We start from the raw sequence: 26,948 nt of genomic DNA, 5'->3' as shown, positions 1-26,948 counted from the left end.
TTTGAACTATTTGTTGCCTTGACCGGCTGAGGGTTTGCGGAGCGGCTCCATTCATGTTCTTTCATTGGCACAAGCCATTCCCTGAGAGGGGGCCTAGAACCGAGTTGCAATAATCCGCCAACGGACGGCCCTTGCACTTTGTGCCTCCCTCCCATCTTGGTCCTCCTCCTCCTCCTCCTCCTCCTCTGGTGGTTCTCCAATGTCTGCTGGCAGTGGCTGAGTCCTGAGGATAGCCAGGTTGTGCAGCATGCAGCACACAACGAAATGGGAGACTCGCTCAGGCGAGTACTGTAGGGCTCCTCCAGAACGGTCCAGACAGCGGAACCATTGCTTGAGCATGCCGATCATGTGCTCAATGATGTTCCTGGTAGCTTGATGGCTGTCATTGTATCGTTCTTCAGCAGGGGTGCTGGGCGCACGGAGCGGGGTCATCAGCCAGGTGCATAAAGGATAGCCCTTGTCCCCGAGAAGCCAGCCTCCTGGGTGAGCCGGGGCTTCGAAAATGTCTGCCACAGAAGTCTGGCACAGGATGTAGGCATCGTGGCTGCTGCCTGGAAAGCGGGCATTGACAGCTAGTATGAGCTGCCTGTGGTCACAAACCAACTGGACGTTGAGCGAATGGTAGCCCTTCCGGTTGCGGTAATCCTCGGCATTCTATAGAGGTGCCCGCAAAGCTACATGCATGCAGTCAATGGCGCCCTGGACCATGGGGAAGCCCGCTATTCTTGCAAATCCCATTGCACGCTCTTGCTGCTTGTCCAGGGTCATGGGGAAGGAGATGTACTGACGTCTCCTTCTGAAGAGGGCATTCGTCACCTGGCGGATGCAGCAATGTACCGCGAACTGGGAGATATTGGCAATGTCCCAGTAGCGGATTGGAAGGAGCCGGTGGGCATAGAAGTTGAGAGCCACCGTCACCTTCACTGCCACCGACAGAGACGTCCTGCTCCTCAGCTGTGGCTGCAGATCTCTCTGAAGCAGGTGGCAGATCTCAGTGACCACCTCCCTTCTGAATCGCAGCCTCTGAACACACTGCTCCTCGGACATGTTCAGATATGAGAACTGCTGGTGGTATACCCTGGTTGGGTAAGGCCTCCTGTGCCGACGCCTGTTGGCCCTTCTCCGTCTGGCCATGACTGGCACTCTCTTTCAGCGTCTCTGAGCCCTTTGAATGCAATGCAGAAAGCCAACGTTTCCACCCATTGCAGCCCCCATTATATGTGGCGACTCAAGGCTATGGCACTGAAAGTTAAATCCAACTGCAAAGCTCTGGCCTGAAGCCACAAGTACCTGTGCGAGCACTGAGTCAAAGCAGAAAGCTCTCTCTTCTGATTAGGCACTTTGCAGCCTTCCGGACTCAATATCGAGTTCAACAATTTCAGATCATAACCTCGGCCCCTATTACTTTTTTACTGATATTTTTTTCCACCCCTTTGTTTTGGGTCCTCCTTTCCTTTTTTTTCTCTCTCCCACCTGGCAGCTGTCTCTTATCCTGCCAGTACACTTCACACCTAATCTCAGCTGTCTTTTGTCTCCACTGGCCTATTACCATCTCGTCTGGTTTTGAATACCTTTTAATGTCTCTTTTACTTCTTTTGTTCGATCGCAGCCCTGCCTTCGATCTATTTTATTTCCTTTCCAGTTTTGAAAAAGGGTTTCGACCCGAAACATCAACTCAAATTTCTCTCCACGGATGTTGCCTGACCTGCTGAGTTTTTTCAGCATTTTCTGTTGTTATTAAGCTCTCTCCCTTTGTCTCTCTGCAAATCTCTCTCTCTCACACAGGAGTGGAACAAAATGGCTGCCACAAAAATGGAGGAAGAGTCCCCTTTAAATAGCGCCCCCCCGCACCCCGCAACGACTGGGAACTGTTCCACTCAACCAGTCGCTGGGGGCGCCAGGCGCACAGAAGGGGGGCGCCACTGAAGTTCCGGTTCGGGGCGCACCAAGGGCGTTGCACCATGAAATGACATCAGGATCTGCGCGCGCAGCTGAGCGGGCGCTACGGTTTTGCGCCGCCGCTAAATCTTGACTGAAGTTCGCGAGAGGCGCAGATCGCGCTGCGCCCGGGCGCTAGCCGCTTCGCGCCCCACTTCTCCTCCTCCTAAGGCGCTAGCGGCTGGCGCTAACAACTGAATTTCTAGGCCTAAGTCTCTTAAAGTTTATTTGCTTACAGTAGTTCATTAATAAAAAACATTTTTAGTGAGCTGAAGTCGCTGTAATATTGTCAGGATCACCATGTAGAATCAAGGCTCAAAACAGCTAACTGCCTTAGCAGAGTTAAGGCAAAACTTAGATAGATATGTAAAAAAAGGGGTGGGGGGGAAATCACAATTTCTGGGGTTACTGAAAATAGTAGAACCTGCAGCTGGAAAATTTGCCAAGAAATATTTCAGCAATACCCTTCATTTAAAAATTCATAGTTGGGCCAAATAGTAATCAGTTTTTTAAAACTGAACTATCTTCATGTGGAAATTAGTGAGGATGGTGAAGAGAAATCTAAATAAACAGGCAAAAAAAAAATATTTTTTATGTTATATTACAACGGCAATCTTAGAGTACATTTATACTGGAAATTTAGCACTGGTGTGCAACAATTTTGGCTTTGCATAAACAGTATACTCACAATGTAAGTCTGGAGACAGCGCTCAACATGACTCCGAAATGAAGCAGAGAGGCTCTCCAGAAGCAGAGAGAGAGGCTCTCCAGGAGCAGCTGTCTCACACAGCTTTGGTTTGACACCACACAAAATGCAAATCCAGTGTGGTTTACAACATGCTCGCTGGATCCACTAGGCACACTTAGCACTTTATAAACCTACATGACCTCAATGTAAATGTTTAGAGAACAGGCATGCTCAGAACTCTCCCATGGGCAGGACAGTTAGGGTTCTGGTCAGGCAGTAACTAAACAATATAAATGCAGTTCTACCTGGTTGTTTCAGAATACTAACTGTAGTGTAAATGCAGTTGTCTGGCACGTCTGCATAATTGTGAACCAGCTCTAGATACATATTGATGAGAAACTGACATTCTAAGTTGGGAGACAGCTTAACAAGAGATGCAAGAGCAACTTCCAGAGGAATCAGTTCGAATTCACACCTGATGCAGTACAATACAATACAAAATTCTGACAGGACTGGACAGACTAGATGCAGGAAGGATGTTCCCGATGGTCGGGGAGTCCAGAACCAGGGGTCACAGTCTAAGGATAAAGGGTATGCCATTTAGGACAGAACTGAGGAGGAATTTCTTCACCCAGAGAGTGGTGAACCTGTGGAATTCTCTACCACAGAATGCAGTAGAGGCCAATTCATTAAATATATTCAAGAAGGAGTTGGATATATTTCTTAAGAATAAAGGGATCAAGGGGTATGAGAGAAAGCAGGGACCGGGTACTGAATTTGGATGATCAGCCATGATCACACTGAATGGCGGAGCAGGCTCAAGGGGCCGAATGGCCTACTCCTGCTCCTATCTTCTGTGTTACAACTCCAGCCCAGTATGAATCTGCATTTTGAAAATGCACACAAGGTGCATTGAAACTCTTGGGCCTTTATAATCTTACTTTTCAATGTTTTGGTGTTATATCCATGTACTGTACCAGAGGAAGAAGGACAGGCTGAGTCCAAGCATGTATATGGAGAGTGAGAGCCTTGTTGCTAAATTCAACATGGCGTGCGACTAACTTGAGATTATTATCTGCAGTATAACTGAAGGATATTATTCTTAATTGCTGTAATTTCCTATCATTGAATTAAAATTAAATATAAAATAAAAGTACTGATTTAAACATTTTTAATGTACAACCTCAAAGATTTTCATTAATTAGAAAACTCAATAGCACCTATAACCAGAGTCATGGAGGTAAATTTTCATCTACACCTCCTGGACGGTAATTTGGCGGGACAAAGCAAATGCTCTTTATAGAATTCACCTGATTTTCATTCCACTGTTTTCAGGTGAAGGTGAAAATCTATCTCATGGTTATAAATAGCTGTTTGATTTAGTAGATTGTTACAAAGGGCAAACAAATATCAAAAGATGGTGAGTCACACAAATAATAATAAATAAACTGATAAAGTGGGAAATTTAATGACTTTTGCTTTCCAAGTCAAGTTTAAAGCTAATTTGAAGTAAATCTCATTACAACACAGGGTATGTGTGTGAACAAGTTGTCACAATCAGTTAAGACCCAATGATAAAGGCAAGATTAACCATATGGAGCAAATGTGTATGAACCCAGTGACTAGGTTAAAGCAGGCTCATTTACAGCATTTTTCTTTCAAAGCTGCTTAAAGACTGTGCGGCGTGCAAAATTAACACTGAAAAATGGGGCTATGCAATCTTGGTGTGATAAATGTGAAACTACAGCTGCATCTCTCCACCTTCCTCTCCTATGAATACTGTACATTATTGTTTTATAAATTGTAATAAACTCAACTTTTACTTGGTTTAAATCTAACCCCTTGAGTTTTCCAAGTAGTGTTTATGCTGTAAAATAGAAAATTTATTTCAAGAATGAGAAACCAAGAAATGGATTTTAATTTAATTATATCTTGTATCTGTGTAAATGTACTGTTTTTGAGTCCCTTCCACTAATTAGATTTTAGAAGTCGAAAATGACTGTCCTTTCAGCCAATCACATCCCAGTATTTCAACCACAGATCCCAGAGACAACTATTTGCATTTATATAGCATCTTTAACGTAGTAAAATGTCCCAAGGTGCTTCACAAGAGTGTTATCCGAGCCACATAAGGAGATATTAGGACAGGTGACCAAAAGTTTGGTCAAAGAGGTAGGTTTTAAGGAGCATCTTAAAGGAGGAGAGAGGCGGAGTAGTTTAGGGAGGGAATTCCAAACCTTAGGGCCTAGGCAATTAAAGGCATGGCCGCCAACAGTGGTGCAGTGAAAAATCGGGGATGGCCAAGAGGCCAGAATTGGAGGAATGTGGAGATCTCGGAGGATTGTAGGGCTGGAGGAGGTTACAGAGATAGGGAGGGGTGAGGTCATGGAGGAATTTGAAAACAAGGATTAGAATTTTTAAATCATAGCCTGCCAGACTGGGAGCCAATGTAGGTCAGCGAGCGCAGGGGTGATGGGTGAACGGGACTTAGTGCGAGTTAGGATACAGGCAGCAGAGTTTTGGATGTGCTCAAGCTTACGTAGGGTGCAAGATGGGAGGCCGGCCTGGAGAGCATTGGAATAGTGAAGTCTAGAGGTAAAAAAGTCACGGATGAGGGTTTCAGCAGCAGATGGACTGAGGCAGGAGCAGAGACAGGCAACGGGAGGTAGGAGTAGGCGGTCATGATGATGGAGAGGATATGGGATTGGAATCTCAGCTCAAGGACAAATAGGACACCTAAATTGCAAACAGTCTGGTCCAGCCTCAGACAGTGGCCAGGGAGAGAGATGAAGTCGGTGACTGGGGAATGGAATTTGTGGCAGGGACCGCAGATAATAGCTTCGGCCTTCCCAATATTTAATTGAAGGAAATTTCTGCTCATCCAATACTGGAGGTTGGACAAGCAGCATGACAAATCAAACTACTGTCCTCAACCAGAAAGCAAACCAGGACCCAGTCAAATCCCAGAGTTCCATCACCAGGGACCAATCAGATCCCAGTACAATCTCTCCAGTCTCTTTGAATTGCATTCTATCTAAAAGAATTTTGAGGCACACAGCCACCATGACAGTTACCCATCCCAACATATACCTCTAATATAAATTATCACAGTGATGACCGAGTACTAAATATGAAACATGTATGTATGCTACCTATGGATTCTCCATCTGCAGGCAGCAAGTTCAAAGTAAGGAAATAATACTGAAAGTGTCTCCAATGCCACGCTAACCTAAGCCTACTGTTAATCATATATAATTTGCCGCAGGAATACAGGATTAGGTTCAAACTAAAACACAATCCCCACCCCAGAAGAAAAGAAAATGGTTAAATTAATCGACCCTTATAAACCTCCCATCAGTATGGAACCCCAGTAACCAAAATGGAAGTGGATCTGCTGCCAAATGCAAATGCTGATAAATAGAGCAAATCAAAATACCCTGCCTCAAACAAACATCATAATACAAGTCTGTTGAAACTCACACCTCCTACATATATTCTAAATCTACAAGCTAAAATTCAACATTGGCAGTTCACAGGAAATCATTTATATAATCATAATCTTATATGAATGAGAAGGTATGTGTATTTTGATAGTTAAAATAGTGTTAAAGTACTCAAGGGGTTAATTTTCAAATTCATTTTATTGTCTACCTTGGCACCCAAACACAGTCAATGTGAGAATGTAGTTTCTATTCAGTTGGTGCAATATGTCTTTAAAAGAGGAAGTGTGCCTATTTAAATTGCTATATCATTCCCAGTCACTTCCCTCTATGTGCTAACAGGCTCACGCCTAAATCATTCAGATCTGCCCATCTCAGCTAATACCTGCACTCATAGCATTGTCAGGCAATAAAGCATTGAGAAGGAAGAAAACTTGGTAACATGCTCATTTGAATGCCATCCTGAGAAACCGATTGAAAGGGGCCATGGGCATCTTGGTGCACTTGTGTCCTAGAGAGTTCTGTTCCCTCAGATGGAGCGGGTAATTTATGCTGGGGAAATGCCTTGCAAGTGGTCTAGGCAAAATGGTAGCTCATTAGCAAGTGGGGACGAAACATCCTTATGCGTAACTGAAGGGCACAGTGAGGGATTGCACCAAAAGCAAGAGAACCTGGGTGTAGGATTTTCAAGTGACCTTTTCACGCATGTACTTGTTTGCTGGAGGTCCAAATTGTCATACAAGTAGCTGTTTTTTAAACCAGTGACTACATGTGTGCATCACAATATAGTATACAATACTACGGAGTCTCCCATAGCATTACTTATGCTGCAGTATATGCTGTTTATAATGACAGGAGCATTATAGCATCTAATGCACAATGGGCCAGAAATTCAGGTCCCCACAGGTGAGTACGCGCTGTGTACTCACGCGTAGGGCCAATGAAAGTGCCGGTTTCGTGCATGCACTGCGCATGCGTTGGAAACCGGAACTTCAGTTCCCTTGAAGGAAGGGGTTCGAGGGTCAAACGCGTGCGCCAGAGAGGCAGCACGTTCGCATGGAACTTCCGTTTTTTTTACAGGTTTCTCCGGGAGGGTAAGTCTCTAGCAGCTGTGCTTTTAAAAAGCAGTCACAAGGCCTGCTTTTAACAAGGTAAGTGGTGAATTAAGTAAAATTAAAACATTTTTTCCACAGGTTTATTATTTTTAAATACTTTAAAGAAAGGTAAGTTTATTTTTAGCCCTGTTAAAAACTGTAATTAATTTTTTCAAAAATTTAAATTATTGTTTAAAATAGTTATTTTATGTAATTTACTGTATAGTTATTTTTAAAATGTGATTTAAAAAAAAAATTATTTGACGTTTTAGTTAGGTTTTGGGGCCGATCTCTATTCATAGATTTGACAGGTCTTCCTGTCAATTCTATGAATGGAGATTCCCTGCTACGATTGGCTCTCCATGGCCCACGTTATCCCAGGGGATGCTTCGAACTAACTGCGCACCTGGGATGCGCAAGCACTGCGCGCCGGCAGCTGGAGGAGGCCCAGGATCGGAATCCCACGCGGGCCCACAGCACAACGGCAGGAACGCTAGGTAAGTGCAGATCGGGGGCTTGCACCCACAGGAAGCCTCCAACCCAAATTTCTGGGCCAATGTAGTTTACAACAAGAAGAGTGCTTATGTTTTGACAGCCATTTCCTGGTAGATTTAAAGGGACTGCCTTGACCACAGCTATATGCTGTTAAGGCAAAGTCGTGTTTAACCTAGCCTGTCCCTTGGAGACCACAAAGCATCTTCACTGTGAGGAAGAAGTCTAAATTGGCACATCCTGAAGTCAATTTTAGGCAAATTGCAATTGCATAAGAGAGTTAAACCTATACAGGTAGACTATCCTTTATCCGCACTTCCGAAAACCGAAAACCTCTAAAAACCGAAAGTTTTTTCATGGAGCGTAAGTCGTGCGCACGACATGACCCGAGTGGCGCCAAACATGACAGGAGTGGTCCGGGAGCTCTGCCTTTCCCTGTGAGCAGGGCAGAGGGTCACAGAGTTCCCTCCTGGGTAGGAGATTGCAGGCCGAGCCGGGCAGTGTGAAGGAGGTACCGGGGGAGTGAACCCAACAATACAGCGGCCCGTCCGATAGCTGCAGCGGCCCGTCCGATAGTCTTTTCTTCCCCCCCCCCCCCCCCCGACCTGATTTGCGGGCCAGCTTAGTGTAGGAGTCAGCCGATATCCGGCTTTCCCACAACTGGCAGCGGCAGTCGAGCCCCAGACCCCCGCTAAGTCAAGGAATTCAGATACGGAGCAGGGTGAGCCGGAAACCTCGATCTAACGGCAGAAATCAGCAGCCGTTTTGTTAGGTTTTTTTTCTTCCCCTAGCATTTTTTTTCTTCCCCTAGCATTTTTTTAAACAGTCAGGCTGTGGAAAGAGTCTCTGTAGCTTAGCAACAGCTTCAGAGACGCTTCCAAGGCAGGGCCCGAGTGTTTACAAGCTGTTGCTAAGCAACAGTGTTTGTTGTCAGATACCGAGATGAAAACCTTCTGAAATCCGAAAAATTCCGAAAACCGAAACACAGCTGGTCCCAAGGTTTTCGGATAAAGGATAGTCTACCTGTATTGGCAACTGCTTACAAATCCCTGGCATAGTCGGAGGTCAATTAAAGGCTAACTGCTGAGGAAAATTAAAATAGTTCAGTTGTGATTTGTAGGTGTTTTAATAATGATATTTGAGCCTATCAGTATAAGTGTTACGTATACTTTTAAGTGTAATGGGCGCACTAGATGGAAGCCTTTACATATATTCTATCGGATTTTCCATTACTGATTATGATTTGGAGGATATCTTATTTTATCATAAAAGGGGAGTTATACTATGTAACACACAATGTATTATCAGTGCCACTGATTTTTGAACTTTTTAACATGGTATTTTGGGATTGTTTTGTCTCCAATTTTGCACATTTTTCTTTATTACAATACATTCCCTTACCTATGTACTTGATTATTACTACACATTCCCTTACCTATGTACAGTACTTGATTTTTAGCTCTTACCTTTTTTACATAGCAAACTGGTAACCAATATCTATCATGTTGGAGATATGCACCTCGTACTGTATTTCGCTGTGCTGAATAGGGGGGTGGGGCAGTAGTGGTGTTTAATAGCAGTTGGGGGTTTTTGTGGCAGTGAGAGGTGATTGAGGTTTGGCAGAACTGGGGTGGGAGTCTGTCAGCAATGCCAGTGAGGGTGCTAGGGTTTTACAATACGTCAATGGGGGTACGGGGGTGAGTGTTGTCCTGTGGTTTACCAGCACTGGGGGATTCTGGGGTTGGGTCTATGGGGTTTTTCAGTAGTGCAGTGGGGAGCAATCCTGGGTCAGGAGCACTGGGGAGGTGTCTTTTTATTCTCACTTTTGAAAGAAAAAAACGTGCTCATTAAGCTGAGGAATATTAGTGTTGTGGATTGGAGTACATTCCATTTCATGTGTCTACATCAAGCATTCCCAGCTCAACCAGATACACAATAAATTTCCCTCTGCTCAGCCTAACAAAATGCTTCAGCCACAACCTCGGAAACATACCCTTACTGCACCAGTGTGACATTTTTCCACATCCCATCCTAAGGATTAACCATTCTTATGTATGCCTGTGTAATATTGCCTATTAGTACTGAATTTGGAGCTGTTTTATGCTGAAGGCCCTTGCCCACTCTGAGTTAGTTTGAAACTGGCAAAATGCATTTCACATAAGAACTATGACAGCCAGCCAACAGAGGACACTTTAATCCCACTTGCCCAGAGAACGTGAAGCAAGTGTTTACAATTGGTTCCAGGCACATAAATAGAAATAAGTAAGCTATAAACAAGTTTCATTTAATTTGCTGCAGTGCATTCTGCTGATCAAAGATAATCTCATGCTTGTATGTCCATCGTATTAAATACAGAACTGTTGCGTTTAATGAATGTTACCTTCACTTCTGACAGCAATATTGAAATGTAACTGAAACAGGGAAGTTCTGTTCCTCTCGGGCTGTCACATTCGGAATGATCTCACAACTGGAATTTTCAATTCTTTCTAGCTGGACAGTAACATGTAATTAATGAAAAGCAAATGCATGTATTTTTTTAAATTTCATATTATAGACCCTAGAACTGCACACTAATTATGTCAACATACTCTTGTGGTTATGTTTCCTGAGCAGATCTTACAAGAGCTCTCTTTCCACACTTCCACAATGGCCGTTAGGGGCGGGGATTAATATCCAATTGCTAGTGCGCAATTTTGAAAATAGCTATGTCCATTTAAGGTTTTGTTTTCATGCAGGAAAAATGTAAGTGGCTTGTTTATAGTGCAGACTGACTTTATTAGCGGGAAAGCAAAAACAATAGCCAAAAAACACAATAGCTACCAGTATGACTGCCTCATCCAACTCTCTGAATATGTATCACAGTAGTTTTACTAGAATATGACGGTAATGTGCCTCCTCTGTAACTGTTCAAAGCTCTATCAGGAAGGGAGGGGAGAAGGGAGACAATGCATTTAAAACAAACTTTAAAGAGTCAGGTTTGCACCACTTGCTGCATTGTGCATGCATACAGCACACAGTCATACATAGTTATTCAAATAAAGTGAAAGTTAATTTTCTCCCCCAAAACCTCAGAGTTGAAAAGGAGGTAAACTGCTGTCCTACCAGTATGGGATAGCCGGGCTGGCTATTGCTGACTGCTCTCATTGTCACCACCACTTATAGTAGCAGGAAAATTAATCGTTTGAAGTTGCATCCACCATTCTGAATTTGTATTACTTAAAGTGGCAAACCAGAGCAGAATCATGCATTCATTCAACTCGTGTCTGCTACTGTGCATGGGGTAAAAATGATCACAGGTACAATTTGACCATTTAATTAACCTGAAGATGATGGCTCCAATCTTTAAAGCTCACTGTACTATATTGTGCATTTAAGGTTACTTTTCTTAGACACTGCGGATTGAGGATCATTTCCACAACAACTCGGACCCCCGGCGCATGTGGCAAGGCATCCAGTCGATCACTGACTACAAGAGTAAAAACACCAGCCCCCCGGTTAGCGATGCCTCCCTTCCGGAGGAGCTTAACAACTTCTACGCTCGCTTTGACAGGGACAACAGGGAGCCGGCTACCAAAGCCTTGCCACCCCCGGAAGACCAGGTGCTCACTCTGTCGACCTCCGACGTAAGGGGTGTTCTACGCGGAGTGAACACACGTAAGGCTGCTGGACCTGATAGCATCCCTGGACGGGTACTCAAGGAATGTGCTGATCAGCTGGCTGATGTCTTCACCGCCATCTTCAATCTGTCATTGGCCCAGGCAGTAGTCCCTACATGCTTCAAGACCACTACCATTATTCCTGTGCCAAAGCAAACGGCTGTGACGTGTCTGAACGACTATCGACCTGTCGCACTCACACCCATCATAATGAAGTGTTTCGAGAGACTGGTCCTGGCTCACATCAAAGCCAGTGTTCCCGCCTCTCTTGACCAACACCAGTTTGCCTATCATGCAAACAGATCAACGGAGGATGTAATCACAACTGCTCTACACTCTGCATTGAATCACTTAGACTGTAAAGAGACCTACATCAGAATGCTGTTCATAGACTACAGCTCAGCATTCAACACTATCGTCCCCAACAAGCTGGCCACCAAACTCCACACTCTTGGCCTGAACACTTCCCTTTGCAACTGGACCCTGGACTTCCTAACAAACAGACCCCAGTCTGTCAAATTAGGTAACCACACCTCCCCCCCCCTGACTCTGAACACAGGGGCCCCACAAGGATGTGTGCTGAGCCCCCTCCTCTACTCCCTCTTCACCCACGACTGCGTGGCTGTTCATGGTTCCAACACCATCATCAAGTTTGCGGATGATACCACGGTGGTAGGCCAGATCACCAACAACGATGAGTCAGCCTACAGGGAGGAGGTCCAGCATCTCGTGAAGTGGTGCGCCGATAACAACCTGGCCCTTAACATCAAGAAAACCAAGGAAATCATTGTGGACTTCAGGAAGTCTAAAGGCGGAAGTCACACCCCCATCCACATCCATGGGGCTGTGGTGGAAAGGGTGGACAGCTTTAAGTTCCTCGGAGTCCACATCACGGAAGACCTCTCCTGGTCCCTCAATACCTCCTCTTTGGTGAAGAAGGCCCAGCAGCGCCTATATTTCCTAAGGAGGCTGAAGGGATGTAACCTGTCACCCCTGATCCTCTCTAACTTTTACCGCTGTACAATAGAGAGCATCCTGACGAACTGTATCACAGTATGGTATGGCAGCTGTAGCTCCTATGACCGGAAAGCCCTGCAGCGGGTAGTCAAAACTGCCCAACGCATTACCGGCACCCGGCTACCGACCATAGAGAACATCTACCAGAAACGCTGTTTACGGAGGTCACTGACCATCATCAAAGACCCTACCCACCCCAGCCACAGTCTGTTCGCCCCCCTGCCATCTGGGAGACGCTACAGATGCATTTGCACCCGAACGACCAGATTTAGGAACAGCTTCTTTCCCAGGGCTGTCATCCTACTGAACTCCACAAATAAACTCTAAAGCCTGCATATCTGCCAATGCACTTTATTATGTTTATGTTAATGTATTACAAGCCAAATGAATGTTGAATGTTTAAATGTCTTAATCTAAATGTACACTCTCGGGAGCCACAAGCCTACATTTCGTTGTACTGCACTTGTGCACTAACAATGACAATAAAGTTGATTATGATTATGAAATGCCTTAAGAGAAGTTTACTGCTGCTGTGAGTAGAAAGATTGGGATCATAAATTCATTGGCCTAGAAATTCACTGGCCTTAGCGCCGCTTTTGAGGCGCTAGAGGGCCTAGCGGCGAAGTTATGGCCAGTTTTGAAATTGACAGGGGCCCTAAATCGGCGTTAGGCCGGTAGCGCTGCGCCGGCACCGATGACGTCATCGGTGTGCGCAGCGTCCCGGTTGCCATGGTAACCCGCCCGAACTCGGAAATTGAGTTGCGGCCGCCTCGCCCGTGGCAGCCGCAAGCAACGTTCTGGCAGAGGTGCCTTACAGAACGTTGCGCCGGCGCATTAAAGGCCCCGCGGCGGCCGGCCGCTTTCCCGCCGCCCGCCTGGCCGCAGCTCCCTCCCCGGAACAGAAGCAAGCCCGGCACTTGTCCGAGGTGCCGGGCTCATTTTTAAAAAGATTATCGCGGGCCGCGGCCGGGTGCAGGCAGCTCCTCCTTAAGGGAAGGAGGAGGCCTGCACTTCCCGAACCTGCCGCACCGCAGCGGGCGCCGCAGCGCCGGAATAGCGCCGAAATTCAGCGCATAGCGCCAGTTTTCAGGCGCTAACAGCTTTCAGCAGCGCCGGCAGCCGTTTGGGCGCAGAAGTAGTGAATTTTTGGCCCGCCCAGCGCGACTTAGCTCCGGCACTAACTTCCGGCGCTAAAGCCGTCGCTGCGCCAAAACCCAATTTCTAGGCCATTGTCTGTAAATATGTATGCAAGTTTATTATAGGGCGTTTCATTTTCTCTGCTGCTCTGTTGAGTAAGGTACATCTTTAAAAGTTCAATCCTATGAAAAGTAAGAGTGGATCAATAACTTAATAAAATCAAGGAACTGCAAAAAAAAAATGAACACTTTCTGTTCCTTGTTTTTCTGAACTGTTGAATATTTTTGTTAAAACAAAAGCTATTGCTTCTAACATTGTTGTGCAACAGAGTAGGGTAGCTATCGAACTTGACATAGTTAGAGAACTACACTAATATCCAGAGGTGAACAGTCGTTAACCCAGGAATGTGTCGCAAACATGACATTTTCCGCTCTTTATGATTAGGGGCATTAACTGAAATGAAACCAAGTCCAATAGTGTGAAGAAGTTACATTATTATGAGGAATTATTAGCCCGGGATCCTATCTATTCCCTCATATTGTCAGACTCCTGGCTATTCTTGTAAATAATGTCATCACCACCTACTGTTTAAAATAACAATCATTCAATTGTAATGCAGTGTATTAGTGCCCCAAATGCAATATGCCATGGAGTGCAAGGATAGTCATCACCATGGTCTTTTGCACATTGAGCTACTGATCTCAGCTGTGCTGCTGTGTGGAGGTACTGAGTGGATGCACTGAGTGGATGCCAGACTCTAGCAGAAGGCGAGTCACCCGAGGTCACTCACATACTCCTAGCAGTTGGCTTCAGATTGATAATGGGAGAGACACAGCAGCTGGTCACCTATCCTGTCAGGCAGTCATAGTGTATTGCACAAGGAGAATCAAGCAAGTTAAAGGACCAAAAAAATGGAAGCAATCTCATCAGTTTAAAAACAGATTCAATACGCCCTAAAACATTTTAGCTTTTTTAAAAAGGGGTCCTGATAATAGGATTTCTATACATGCAGGTTGTCCAATGCCTTGCCCAGGGCCTGAAGCAGCCTTCTTCCCAATTTCATCTGGCCGAAATGAGCACTGCCTCTTAACTAATAACCCCCACACCCCACATCCCACCCCCAACCCCCAATAATCAGCACAGAGCCACAGATAAATTAGGTGAGTGCAATTCCTGAAAGGGAAAGCTGCACAGTCCAAAGATGTGCGGGTTAGGTTGATTGGCCATGATAAAAATTGGCCCTTAGTGTTAGGGGGGATTAAATACGTGGGGTTACGGGGATAGGGCTTGGGTGGGATGGCTGTCGGTGTAGGGACCGGGTGCTAGGGTTTGGATGATCAGCCATGATCTCGTTGAATGGCGGAGCAGGCTCGAAGGGCCGAATGGCCTACTCCTGCTCCTATCTTCTATGTTTCTATGTTTCTAATGTTTGTAGACTGCTGAGCCAGGTGCTAACTGGAGAGAGAGGCACCTGTCTGCCAACTGCACTCATGCTGAGAAAACCACCGGCGCTGTCTGATTTATTTTATTCCCACAACCCTACCAGCAGGTCAGCTGTCACTACTGCTGAGTATCTCCAGAGGTAAGTGCTTTTCGTTAATATCTCTCAGCTCACATAACTGTAGATCTATGCAGGGAGTGGGAGGAAAGATTGTCATTAATGCTTGGCCAGCCCACCTCGGAATGACCGGGTGACCCAAAACAGCCCTTAAGAAAAAACATGGGCCCGGATTTTGTGGTGGTAATGACGGCGAAACTGTCAGCGTACGCCATCATTACCACTCTAAAACTGACCGTAACTTCAGGATTTAGCACATGTGCAGATAAATGTGGAAATCCTGAAGTTGTGATTAGTCATTCCCTGCTCTGCCACAGGTTGCGCTGTGGAACTCCCTATAGCCGGCAATCACTGAAATCACTTGAACTGACAAAAACTTTCCCTTTTTCGCTTTAATATCGCTGCTAAAAACCCCATAAAAAGCTAAGCATTGTTCAATGAGATGCAACTGGGTTTTTAACGACATTCTGAATAATAACTATTGCTGAACAACCGTTCTGGCCCAGAAAAACTAATTTTATATTTCTGGAATGTCAAATTTCTCAATTATGATAAAAATTACTAGATTTTTAAAATAATAAAAATAAATATTTTTTAAAGTTTGCATGATATTTCAGCTTCTACCTTAACCCCTTTTGTATGTCCCAATCTTTATTTCGCTCTCTGTAAAAATTTTAAAAAGGGAATGATAAAATTTGCTTTTTATTTCCTGGTTTGTTGTCTGTGAGAATTCTTCAATGTGATTGGCTGCTTAGCCTGCTTGATGACATTACTGCTGCTCTGGAGATCCCCCATAGACAGCACTACAATCAAATTAACATCGAGAAAGCTAAATTTTTCACCGCAGAGATCACAAAATCTTTGTGGGCAGCTTTCTTCAAGGTCAGCAGCAATCACCGTCGCTTTCAATTCCGAGCCATGAAGGACGGTTGAGCTTGAGGATTCCAGCACTGCCGCACCCCGACAGAAGACTAAACAGGAGACTCTCACACACATCCCACCACCAGAATACAATAGGGTGTCTAGTATCCTTTCAAACCCTGCCACACGCACATTGCAATTGCTTCTAACCCACCTGCCTAAGACCCAATACTGCTGCCTCATCCCACCCACAGTTGTGGATAGTTAGAAATAGAAGAGTAAGAAAGGATAAGAGAAAAAGATGAAAAATAGCAAAAGAATAAAGTGAAGGGATTCTTCAAAAAGTGCCTTGAGATCTTTTACAACCACCTGAGATGGCAGACAGGGCCTCAGTTTAACACCTCATATGAAAAACCGGAATGATTATTTGCACGAACAAGTTTGAGTCGTTTTGCGCATGGGCACCTGTATGGGGGGTGGGCCGAGCCTAAACACCACCCTGCTCCACCACCAGAGACGCGCATACGCACCCAATGTTCTGGCCGTGCATGCGCCTAGCCGGTGCCTGCAGCCTAAACCATGTTTCTTCCCGGATGCCAGCCGTTTTTTGTCTGGAGAAGGTCAGGAGATCGGAACAGAGAGAGGACAGGGGATCAAAGGGGTTGAAGGGAACAGGAGATTGGAAGGGGGAAGAGGACAGGGGATCGGAGGGGGGAAGAGGACAGGGGATCGGAGGGAGGAAGAGGACAGGGGATCAGGGCGGGGGGAACAGAACAGGGGATCGGAGGGGGAAGGGGGCAGGGGATTGGAGGGTGGAAGAGGACAGGGATCTTGGGGGGGAAGAGGACAGGGGATCTGGGGGGGGAAGAGGACAGGGGATCGGGGGGGAAGAGGACAGGGGATCGGGGGGAAAGAGGACAGGGGATTGGGGGGGAAGGGGGCAGGAACTCACAGGGAGAAGGTCAGGAGCTCGGAACTCGGGGGGGGGAGGGGAGAAGGTCAGGAACTTGGCGGGGGGGAAGAAGAAAGGTCAGGAGCTATGGGGGGAGGAGAAGGTCAGGAATTCAGGGGGTGTAGAAGGTCAGAAACGGGGGGGAGAAGGTCAGGAACTCGGGAGGGTAGAAGGTCAGGAACTCGGGTGGGTAGAAGATCAGGAACTCGGGAGGGTTGAAGGTCAGGAACTCGGGAGGGTTGAAGGTCAGGAACTCAGGTGGGGTAGCAGGTCAGGAACTCAGGTGGGGTAGCAGGTCAGGAACTCGGGAGGGTAGAAGGTCAGGAACTCGGGAGGGTAGAAAGTCAGGAACTCGGGAGGGTTGAAGGTCAGGAACTCAGGTGGGGTGGCAGGTCAGGAACTCGGGAGGGTAGAAGGTCAGGAACTTGGAAGGGTAGAAGGTCAGGAACTCGGGAGGGTAGAAGGTCAGGAACGTAGGGGAGAAGTTCAGGAACTCGGGAGGGTAGTAGGTAGGAACTCGGGGGGTAGAAGGTCAGGCACTCAGGATGGTAGAATGTCTGGAACTTGGGAGGGTAGAAGGTCAGGAACTCGGGAGGGTAGAAGGTCAGAAAGCGGGGGAGAAGGTCAGGAACTCGGGGGGTGGAAGGTCAGGAACTTGGGAGAGTAGAAGGTCAGGAAGGGGGGAAGAAGGTCAGGAACTCGGGAGGGTAGAAGGTCAGGAACACAGGAGGGTAGATGGTCAGGAACTCGGGAGGGCAGAAGGTCAGGAAGGTGGGGGGGAGAAGGTCAGGAACTTGGGAGAGTAGAAGGTAGGGAAGGGGGGGAGAAGGTCAGGAACTTGGGAGGGTCGAAGGTCAGGAACTTGGACAGTGTAGAAGGTCAGGAGGGTGGGTATGTCAGGAACTCGGGAGGGTAGAAGGTCAGGAACTCGGACAGGGTAGAAGGTCAGGAAGGTTGTGAGGGTTCCTGCCTCTACCACCCTTTCAGGCAGTGAGTTCCAGATTCCAACCACCCTCTGGGTGAAAAAGTTTTTCCTCAAATCCCCTCTAAACCTCCTGCCCCTTACCTTGAAACTATGCCCCCTGGTTATTGACCCCTCTACTAAGGGGAAAAGTTCCTTTCTATCTACCCTATCTATGCCCCTCATAATTTTGTACACCTCAATCAGGTCCCCCCTCAGCCTTCTCTGCTCTAAGGAAAACAACCCCAGCCTGTCCAGTCTCTCTTCATAGCTGAAACGCTCCAGCCCAGGTAACATCCTGGTGAATCTCCTCTGCACCCTCTCCAATGCAATCACATCCTTCCTTTAGTGTGGCGACCAGAACTGCACACAGTATTCCAGCTGTGGCCTAACTAGCGTTTTGTACAGCTCAATCATAACCTTCCTGCTCTTATATTCTATGCCTCGGCTAATGAAGACAAGTATCCCATATGCCTTTTTAACCACCTTATCTACCTGTCCTGCTGCCTTCAGGGATCTATGTACATGCACACCAAGGTCCCTCTGATCCTCTGTCCTTCCTAGGGTCCTACCATTCATTGTGTATTCCCTTGCCTTGTTAGTCCTCCCAAAATGCATCACCTCACACTTTTCAGGGTTAAATTCCATTTGCCACTGTTCTGCCCATCTGACCAATCCGTCTACATCGTCCTGTAGCCTGAGGCTTCCCTCCTCGCTATTTACCACTCCACCAATTTTCATGTCATCTGCGAATTTACTGATCATACCTCCTACATTCATATCTAAATCATTAATGTACACTACAAACAGCAAGGGACCCAGTATCGATCCCTGCGGTACACCACTGGACACAGGCTTCCAGTCACAAAAACAATCTTCGACCATCACCCTCTGCCTCCTGCCACTAAGCTAATTTTGAATCCAATGTGCCAAATTGCCCTAGATCCCATGAGCTCTTACCTTCTTGACCAGTCTCCCATGCGGGACTTTGTCAAAAGCCTTACTGAAGTCCATGTAGACTACATCTACTGCACTACCCTCATCCACACACCTAGTCACCCCCTTGAAAAAATGTAATCAAATCGGTTAGACATGATCTCCCCCTGACAAAGCCACGCTGACTATCCTTGATTAATCCTTGCCTCTCCAAGTGGAGACTTCAGAATTTTTTCCAATAATTTCCCTACCACTGATGTTAGGCTCACTGGCCTGCAATTCCCTGGTTTATCCCTACTTGAATAATGGTACTATGTTAGCTGTCCTCCAGTCCTCTGGCACCTCCCCTGTGGCCAGAGAGGTTCTGAAAATTTGTGTCAGAGCCCCTGCAATCTCCTCCCTTGCCTCACATAGTAGCCTGGGATACATCTCGTCTGCGCCTGGGGATTTATTCACTTTTAAGCCTGCTAAAACCGTTAGTACCTCCTCCCTCTCAATGCTAATTTGTTCAAGTATATCACAATCCCTCTGCCTGATTCCTATGCCTACATCGTCCTTCACCATAGTGAACACAGATGCAATATATTTATTTAAAACCTCATCTACATCTTCCAGCTCTACACACAGATTGCCACTTTGGTCCCGAATGGGCCCTACTCGTTCCCTGGTTATCCTCTTGCCCTTAATATACTTATAAAACACCATGGGATTTTCCTTTATTTTGCCCGCCAGTGTTTTTTCATGCCCCCTCTTCGCTCTCCTAATTTATTTTTTAAGTACCCCCCTGCACTTTCTATACTCCTTTAGGGCTTCCACTGTTTTTAGTCCTTTGTATCTGCCAAAAGCCTCCCTTTTTTCCTAATCCATTCTTGTATATCCCTTGACATCCAAGGTTCCCTGGACTTGTTGGTCTCACCCTTGACCTTTACGGGAACATGTTGGCGCTGTACTCTCTCTATTTCCTTTCTGAATGACTTCCACTGCTCTGATGTGGATTTTCCTACAAGTAGCTGATCCCAGTCCACTTTGGCCAGATCCTGCCTTCTCATATTAAAATCGGCCTTCCCCCAATTTAGAACCTTTATTTCCGGTCCATCTTTGTCCTTTTCTATGACTACCTTAAATCCCACCGAATTATGGTCAGTCACCAAAATGCTCTCCTACTGACACTTCTACCACTTGCCCAGCTACATTCCGTAGAATTAAGTCCAGTACCGCCCCCTCTCTTGTAGGATTTTCTACATGCTGGCTCAAAAAGCTCTCCTGGATGCACTTTAAGAATTCCGCACCCTCTAAGCCTTTCACACTCTGACTTGTCCCAGTTAATATTGGGGAAGTTGAAATCCCCTACTATTATTACCCTATTATTTCTACACTTCTCTGAGATTTGCCTACATATCTGTTCCTCTATCTCCCCCTGACTGTTTGGGGGCCTATAGTACACTCCCAGCAAAGTGCTTGCCCCCTTTTTGTTTTTAAGTTCTACCCATATGGCCTCATTAGAGGAACCTGCTAAGATATCATCCCTCCTTACAGCAGTAATTGACTCCTTGATTAATATTGCGACACCCCCTCCTCTTTTACACTCCCCTCTGTCTCGCCTGAAGATTCTATACCCCGGAATATTGAGCTGCCAGTCCCTCCCCTCCCTCAACCATGTCTCTGTGATAGCAACAATATCATACTCCCATGTGTTCATCAACACCTTCAATTCATCTGCCATACTCACAAGACTCCTTGCATTAAAATAAATGCCATCCAGCCTTGCCATACTCCCTTGTGCCATTACATATTTGCTCTGCCTTCCAGACTGACTTGTTTTTTCCTCTATATTTGGCTGTGCATCACCCCCTACTATAGCTCCACTCCGTATCCCATCCCCCTGCCAAGTTAGTTTAAACCCCCCTTCCCCCCCCCAACAGCACCAGCAAACCTCCCCGCAAGGATGTTGGTCCCATTCCGGTTCAGGTGCAACCCATCTGACTTGTACAGGTCCCACCTTCCCCAGAAACAGACCCAGTGATCCAGGAAACTAAAGCCCTCCCTCCTGCACCAACTCTTTAGCCATGCATTCATCTGCTCTGTCCTCCTATTCCTATACTCACTAGCACGTGGCACCGGGAGTAATCCAGAGATTACAACCTTTGAGGTCCTGTTTTTTAATCTGCTACCTAGCTCCCTAAATTCTTGTTGCAGGACCTCATCCCTCTTTCTACCTATATAGAGGTCAGGGGCTCGGGGGGAAGAGAAGGTCAGGAGCTCGGGGGGGAAGTGAAGGTCAGGAACTCGGGGGGAGTGAAGGTGGGGAGCTCGGGGGAAGAGAAGGTCAGGAGCTCGGGGAGAGAGAAGGTCAGGAGCTCAGGAGGAGAGAAGGTCAGGAGCTCGGGGGGAGAGAAGGTCAGGAGCTCAGGGGGAGAGAAGGTCAGGAGCTCAGGGGGAGAGAAGGTCAGGAGCTCAGGGGGAGAGAAGGTCAGGAGCTCAGGGGGAGAGAAGGTCAGGAGCTCAGGGGTAGAGAAGGTCAGGAGCTCGGGGGAGAGGTCAGGATCTCGGGCAGTAAGAAGGTCAGGAGCTCGGGGGAGAGAAGGTCAGGAGCTCAGGGGGAGAGAAGGTCAGAAGCTCGGGGGAGAGGTCAGGATCTCGGGCAGTAAGAAGGTCAGGAGCTCGGGGCGGTCAGCAACTCGGGGGGAGAGAAGGTCAGAAGCTCGGGGGAGAGGTCAGGATCTCGGGCAGTAAGAAGGTCAGGAGCTCGGGGGGAGAAAAGGTCAGGAGCTAGGGGGGAGAGAAGGTCAGGAGCTCAGGAGGAGAGAAGGTCAGGAGCTCAGGAGGAGAGAGGTTCAGGAGCTTCAGGGTGCGGGAGAGAAGCTCCTGAACTTCTCGGGGCAGTGGGGCGGAGAAGGTCAGAAACTCAGCAGGGGAGGGTGCGGGGAGAATGTCAGGAACTTGGGGGGGAGGGGGAAGAGCTCAGGAATTCATGATGGTGACAGGGGGGGGGGAGGAGAAGGCCAAGAACTCGTGGGGGGGGCGAGCATGGAGAGAACAGTGGGGATGGGGAAGAAATTGATCCCGTTCTAAAGGTGGGGGTTGGGGAGGAAATGAGAGCAAGAACTTGATCCAGATGGGAAGACGGATCGCGTTCTTCCCCTTTAGGTGTGGATCACATTCTTCCAACCCCAACCCCACACCGTTTACACCTGCACCACGTTCTCCCTCTCCTCCACCCTAGACCTGGATCATGCTCTTGACCATGAATGGCAGTGAGTTGATTTCTCACAAAGCCCCGGCGTGTGTGCGGCAAGTGACATAATTGGCCAGATAAATTTCGGAAGTCATGACACTGTCACTATTCACTTCACACCCAATAAACCTGTTAACAATTCGTGACCCACATACAATGCCCCATCAGTCACCGGAACTCTCACCCAGAGTGTTACATTTGACGGTGTGATTAGTGACAGTGTGGGCACTTTTGGTTTTCGGTTGACCTTTGATGTCGCATGAGCCAGGCAACTCAATGATGTCATTCTCTGGGCATGCTAAAATTCTATGGTTCTGCTGGTGATGTCACTTGCAATGACATCCCCCTCACCTGTTCTCGTTGAATGAAATGTGCCTCACTAAACCAACCTTGCAGCTCAAATTATGTAAAATAATCAATGTTGTGGATGTGTCAAATTCAACCTCAGAGAAATGGCTACAGCACCCCGCATGATCTTGCATCGCCCGTTCATGGGGTCACATTTTTGAAGGGGCCCACAAGTTAACTTGAACTTAACACTGGTGAGCAGCTCAGCAGTATGCTGGTGTTGCTGATGGCACCATTGCGGATTCCTACTATCACTCTGCTGATTCAAAAGCAAAACACTGCAGATGCTGGAAATCTGATATAAATTGCTGGAAACACTCAGCAAATCAGGCAGCATTTATGGAAAGAGAAACAGAGTTAGCGTTTCACATTCTGATGAAACGTCATCGAACTGAAACGTTAACTCTGCTTCTCTCGCCACAGATGCTGCCTGACTCGCTGAGCATTTCCAGCATTTGATGTTATATCACTCAACTGATGATTGGGAGGAGGTCGACAGGGCAAGCCATACGTGGCTTTGTGAGAATTATCATGCTTTTCTAGGTGACCCTCCCAATTAACAGGTAGATGCCACTGTCATGGCTGCACTGGAGCAGCATGGTGCCTGTGACAATGACTGGATCAAATTACACATTGCAGAGACTTTCAATTACCCTCCAGCAGGCAGGATCAAATGACACATTCCAGACAAACTGTCGGGTGTGTCTTGTACTCCAAGGGGACCAATCAGAAATCTGATCCAACCCACTTGTGGTGCAAATAAATGCAGCCACGGAAAACAGCACCTCCAACAGTGCAGCACCTACTCAGTACTGTAATGAAGTGTCAGTCTGCATTAGGTGCTCAAGTCTCTGGAGTGGGGCTTGAACCCTCATTCATGCATTTGTTACCCCCAACTTGATTATTCCACGCTCCTGGCTGGCCTCCCATCTTCTACCCTCCATAAAGGTGAGTTCATCCAAACTCTGCTGCCCATATCCTAACTTGCACCAAGTCCCATTCACCTATCACCTCTGTGCTTGCTGAGCTACATTGGCTCTCGATCCCTGAATGCCTCATTTTTAAAATTCTCATTCTTGTATTCAAATCCCTCCATGGCCTCACCCCTCCCTATCTCTGTAACCTCCTCCAGCCCTAGAACCCTGTAAGAACTTAGTGTTCTTCCAATTCTGGCCTCTTGTACATCCCCGACTTACTTCGCCCCATCATTGGTGGCCATAGCTTCAGCTGTCTAGGCCCGAAGCTCTAGAATTCCCTCCCTAAACCTCTCCACCGCTCTTTCCTCAAGACATTCTTTAAAACCCAGTCATATCAAAACAACCGTTGATCAAAACCATGACGACTACTTTATCTTTCTGCATCCTTCTATCCTGAGGAGACCTACTGAAGGCACACACATTTATATGCAACAAGCTATTAAGCTAATCTAGGCTGACACCTTAATGTAGTACTGAGGGAGTGCTGCACGTCGGAGTTGCCATCCTTCGGATGAGACGTTAAACCGATGCCCCATCTCCCCTCTCAGGTGGATGTCAAAGATCCCATGGCACTATTCGAAGAAGAGTTGGGGAGTTATCCCAGTTTCCTGGCCAATATTTATCCCTCAACCAACATGAAGGAATGAAACTCCATACTTGTAAAAGTAAATTTTCAGTGCTAGAGAGGTTGTATGTCAGTAATTAAGACTTATCACGCCATTAAAGGGGGTACCTAGACTGAAATGGACAAGCCCTAACTTTCTGTGGAGCATTTAGTCTGTATTTACCATGCAAGTACAGGAACTTCACGCAGTTCAATACATTTGAATGGGGAGCTAGACTGCAAGTGGCGCAACAACACAGATACTGAAGACCAAGTGTAATGGAGGTAAGTCAGGCTTCTACTGACCAGCCTTTGCAATGGTTAAAATGGAAATGAACGAGCAATAGATTTATCTTCTTCAGGCACTGCTCCCTGAGCCAACTGAGTCAGTATTATGGCAACCTCGGAAAGAAACTTAGTCATACAGCAACTGGACACACAGCAGCCAACGTTAGAGTAACCACATCCTAAAGGGGGTGGCGTCCCTTTGTAAAAGGAGTGTTCAGTGAGGCCAGTTCCCGGAACAACCAGCTGTAAAAATTCCTGTAGAGAGACGGCGGCAAAGTGACATCTCAGCGGATATAACTGTAGCAGCGGAACCTCTTTCAATGCTGTTTGCAGATTTCCAATTTGAATTCTTGAGTTTAAAAAGAAAATCAAATGGAATCGAACATTAAATCCGGGAGGAATATGATATCGCGCCCTCCTCTCTGTATAAAGCCACTTGCAAGACACCAAAGTCTTGAGGCACCGCCCCATTAAACAGTCGCAGCACAAGTCATCTTAAACAACACGCTCTCAAAGGCTTAATTCTCGGTCATTTATTAACAGTGACAATCTTTTCTAAATAAAATCAATCATTCTTCTCCAAATCAATCTCTTCTAATGGCGATGCTTCTTTTATATACAGTGGTGACTATGAAGTAATTTAAAGAAACATTAGGACACCTTACTGTATAACACGAGGGTTCTGCTCAAACACCAAGACGTGTGTCAACAGCCCCATGAATTAAAACCGCGGCCCGGCTCCCGCCGCCCCAGGGCACTGATTTGCGAGCGCTGCATCGGACCTGATCCTTCGTCCTAATACTGTGCACCCTTTCCGCTTACACTTGTTTTTACTAGCTTTGTCGCTACTGTTAAATCAATCTAGTCTAAAAGCAAAAACGAGGAGCCTTAAAACATTCGCGTTGTGCCAACATGAAAATAACTTCACTTGGGTTTTTAAAAAAGCATTTCTGATGGCAGCACATCGACACTGAGGGGCAACGCCGAGTTAATACCCGGCAACCGGGTAAGAAACAGCCAGATTTGGGGGGGGGGGCGGTTGGAGGTCTTTCGTGCGTGGTTTGGGGGGGGGGGGTAGATGGGCCGAATGGCCCTCCTCATCCGCTTGCAATTTGTTGAAACTGGCATCTTATATTTCCATCTCATTTACTTTCCGTACGTGAAAGTCCATGCTCATTAAGGGATCATTCCAGATGCAGGGGGAACTATAGCCAAAATGATGTTACTAGGGTGGGTGGGCGGGGGTACTGAAAAAAGCAAAAATAAAAATATGTAATACTTATTTGGAATGTGGAATGCCAAAGGAAATGACAGAGCTTTCCAACAGTCCATAATGTCCAGCCCCCTGCAGCGGCTCCACGCCCGCTCTGGAGTCTTCCCAGAGCGTTTCTCCTGGAACATCATCGCGGAAGCTTTTTTTTTTGGTAATTCTTTCAGTTTTACACCCAGTTCCTCCGATCCTTATTGCGTGACGTGCGTTTAAAACATTAAATATGTATAACACAGTCACACAAAGATTGGACAACGTTATGACAGCCTGTGTCACTTTGCACATCCCAAGGCACGGTATCTGCATCCACTGATAGTATTGCTGGCTTTTGCAACAAAAAAAAGACAAATGACAAACGACTCCAGCTTGGAAGGAACAGGTGAGTTTCACAGGAGGAAAGAAAATAAAGGCGGGCGATGGTGCTTACCGTGTGCATGGATCGCTGTGCGCGGTGCTGCTGCGATCTCGTTCTGGTTTAACACAAACCTGAAGCCGGCAGCTCTGAGAAGGAGCGATCGCCGCGGATGAGGCTGCTGCTACCGCCCCGGTTCCTCCTCCCGCAGCGCAGGCGCCGCTTTCTCAGTCTCTCACTCACACCAACCAGTCTCTGCCAAGCAGCATTCAGATAACTAACTCTCTCTCTCACATACACACACACATAGAGGAGGCGAGCACACCGGCAGTCGTTTGTTCTGGGACTTGTAGTCTTTGTAAACCAGATGTAGCTTAATTCGCTGGTATGTTAGTAATACGCGGTAGGGATGAGGAACCTAGTTTGAAGAATTTCACTGCAATAAATCTATATTGTTTGAATAGGTTTTAAAAGCATCACTTTTAAAATTCAAATCCTTTACACTTGTCATCTTCAGAGCTTTGCGATGGCATTAGAATGCAGTGAGGACTACCATTATAGAGTACTGAGTCCAGCTCTAGACTTCTTACTTACATAACATATATATGGTAAATGTTACTACACACAGTTAGTAAGATTACCTGTAAACATCTGACATTATTCTCTGACTATATAAGCTGTGTTTTTATGCATCTCTCCACCTCACCTGGTGAGCAAGGCACCAAGAATTCTTAATACAGCTCTGATAAAGTTCTTCTCCTCCTCTAATCGCCTCCCAGTTCACAAGACACTCTCTACCATGGCTCAGTTGGTAGCACTCTCGCCTGAGTCAGAAGGTTGTGGGTTCAAGTCCCACTCCAGAGACTTGAGCACAAAAATCTAGGCTTCCACTTCAGTGCAGTACTGCGGGTGCGCTGTATTGTTGGAGGTGCTGTCTTTTGGATGAGACGTCTGCTTTCTAAGGTGGATGTTAAAGATCCCATCACACTATTTCGAAGAAGAGCAATGGAGTTCTCCTCGGTGTTCTGGCCAATATTTATCCTTCAATCAACATCACTAAAACAGTTTATCTGGTCATTATCATATTGCTGTTTGTGGGAGCTTGCTGTGCACAATTTGGCTGCCGCAGTTCCTAAATTACAAC

General features: G+C 46.6%; 1 protein-coding gene and 1 long non-coding RNA gene across 6 annotated transcripts in view; one reads left to right on the top strand and one right to left on the bottom strand.

Annotated features, from left to right (window-relative positions):
* The window catches only part of LOC147106210 (fatty acyl-CoA reductase 1), a 277,164-nt gene extending 251,099 nt beyond the window's left edge, over nucleotides 1-26,065 (bottom strand). The window contains exons 1-2 of one of the 5 annotated variants that reach the window (XM_086009101.1): nucleotides 25,880-26,060; nucleotides 10,033-10,142 (exon numbers count right to left, since the gene is read on the bottom strand). The gene's annotated coding sequence lies outside the window, so the exon portion shown is untranslated. Of the gene's footprint in view, nucleotides 1-10,032; nucleotides 10,143-25,879 lie in introns of all 5 variants that reach the window. The other 4 variants (XM_086009102.1, XR_015081386.1, XM_086009104.1 and 1 more) reach the window with 4 other exon arrangements.
* Nucleotides 25,518-26,948, top strand: part of LOC147106209 (uncharacterized) — a 50,396-nt gene continuing 48,965 nt past the window's right edge. The window contains exon 1 of the long non-coding RNA XR_015081387.1: nucleotides 25,518-25,606. This is a non-coding gene — a long non-coding RNA (uncharacterized LOC147106209). The remainder of the gene's footprint in view (nucleotides 25,607-26,948) is intronic.

This window comes from Somniosus microcephalus, chromosome 16, assembly GCF_052327205.1.
Source record: "Somniosus microcephalus isolate GS21.2 chromosome 16, FLI_Smic_1.0, whole genome shotgun sequence".
Lineage (NCBI taxonomy): Eukaryota > Metazoa > Chordata > Chondrichthyes > Squaliformes > Somniosidae > Somniosus > Somniosus microcephalus.
This window is presented reverse-complemented; position numbering and strand designations above follow the sequence as displayed.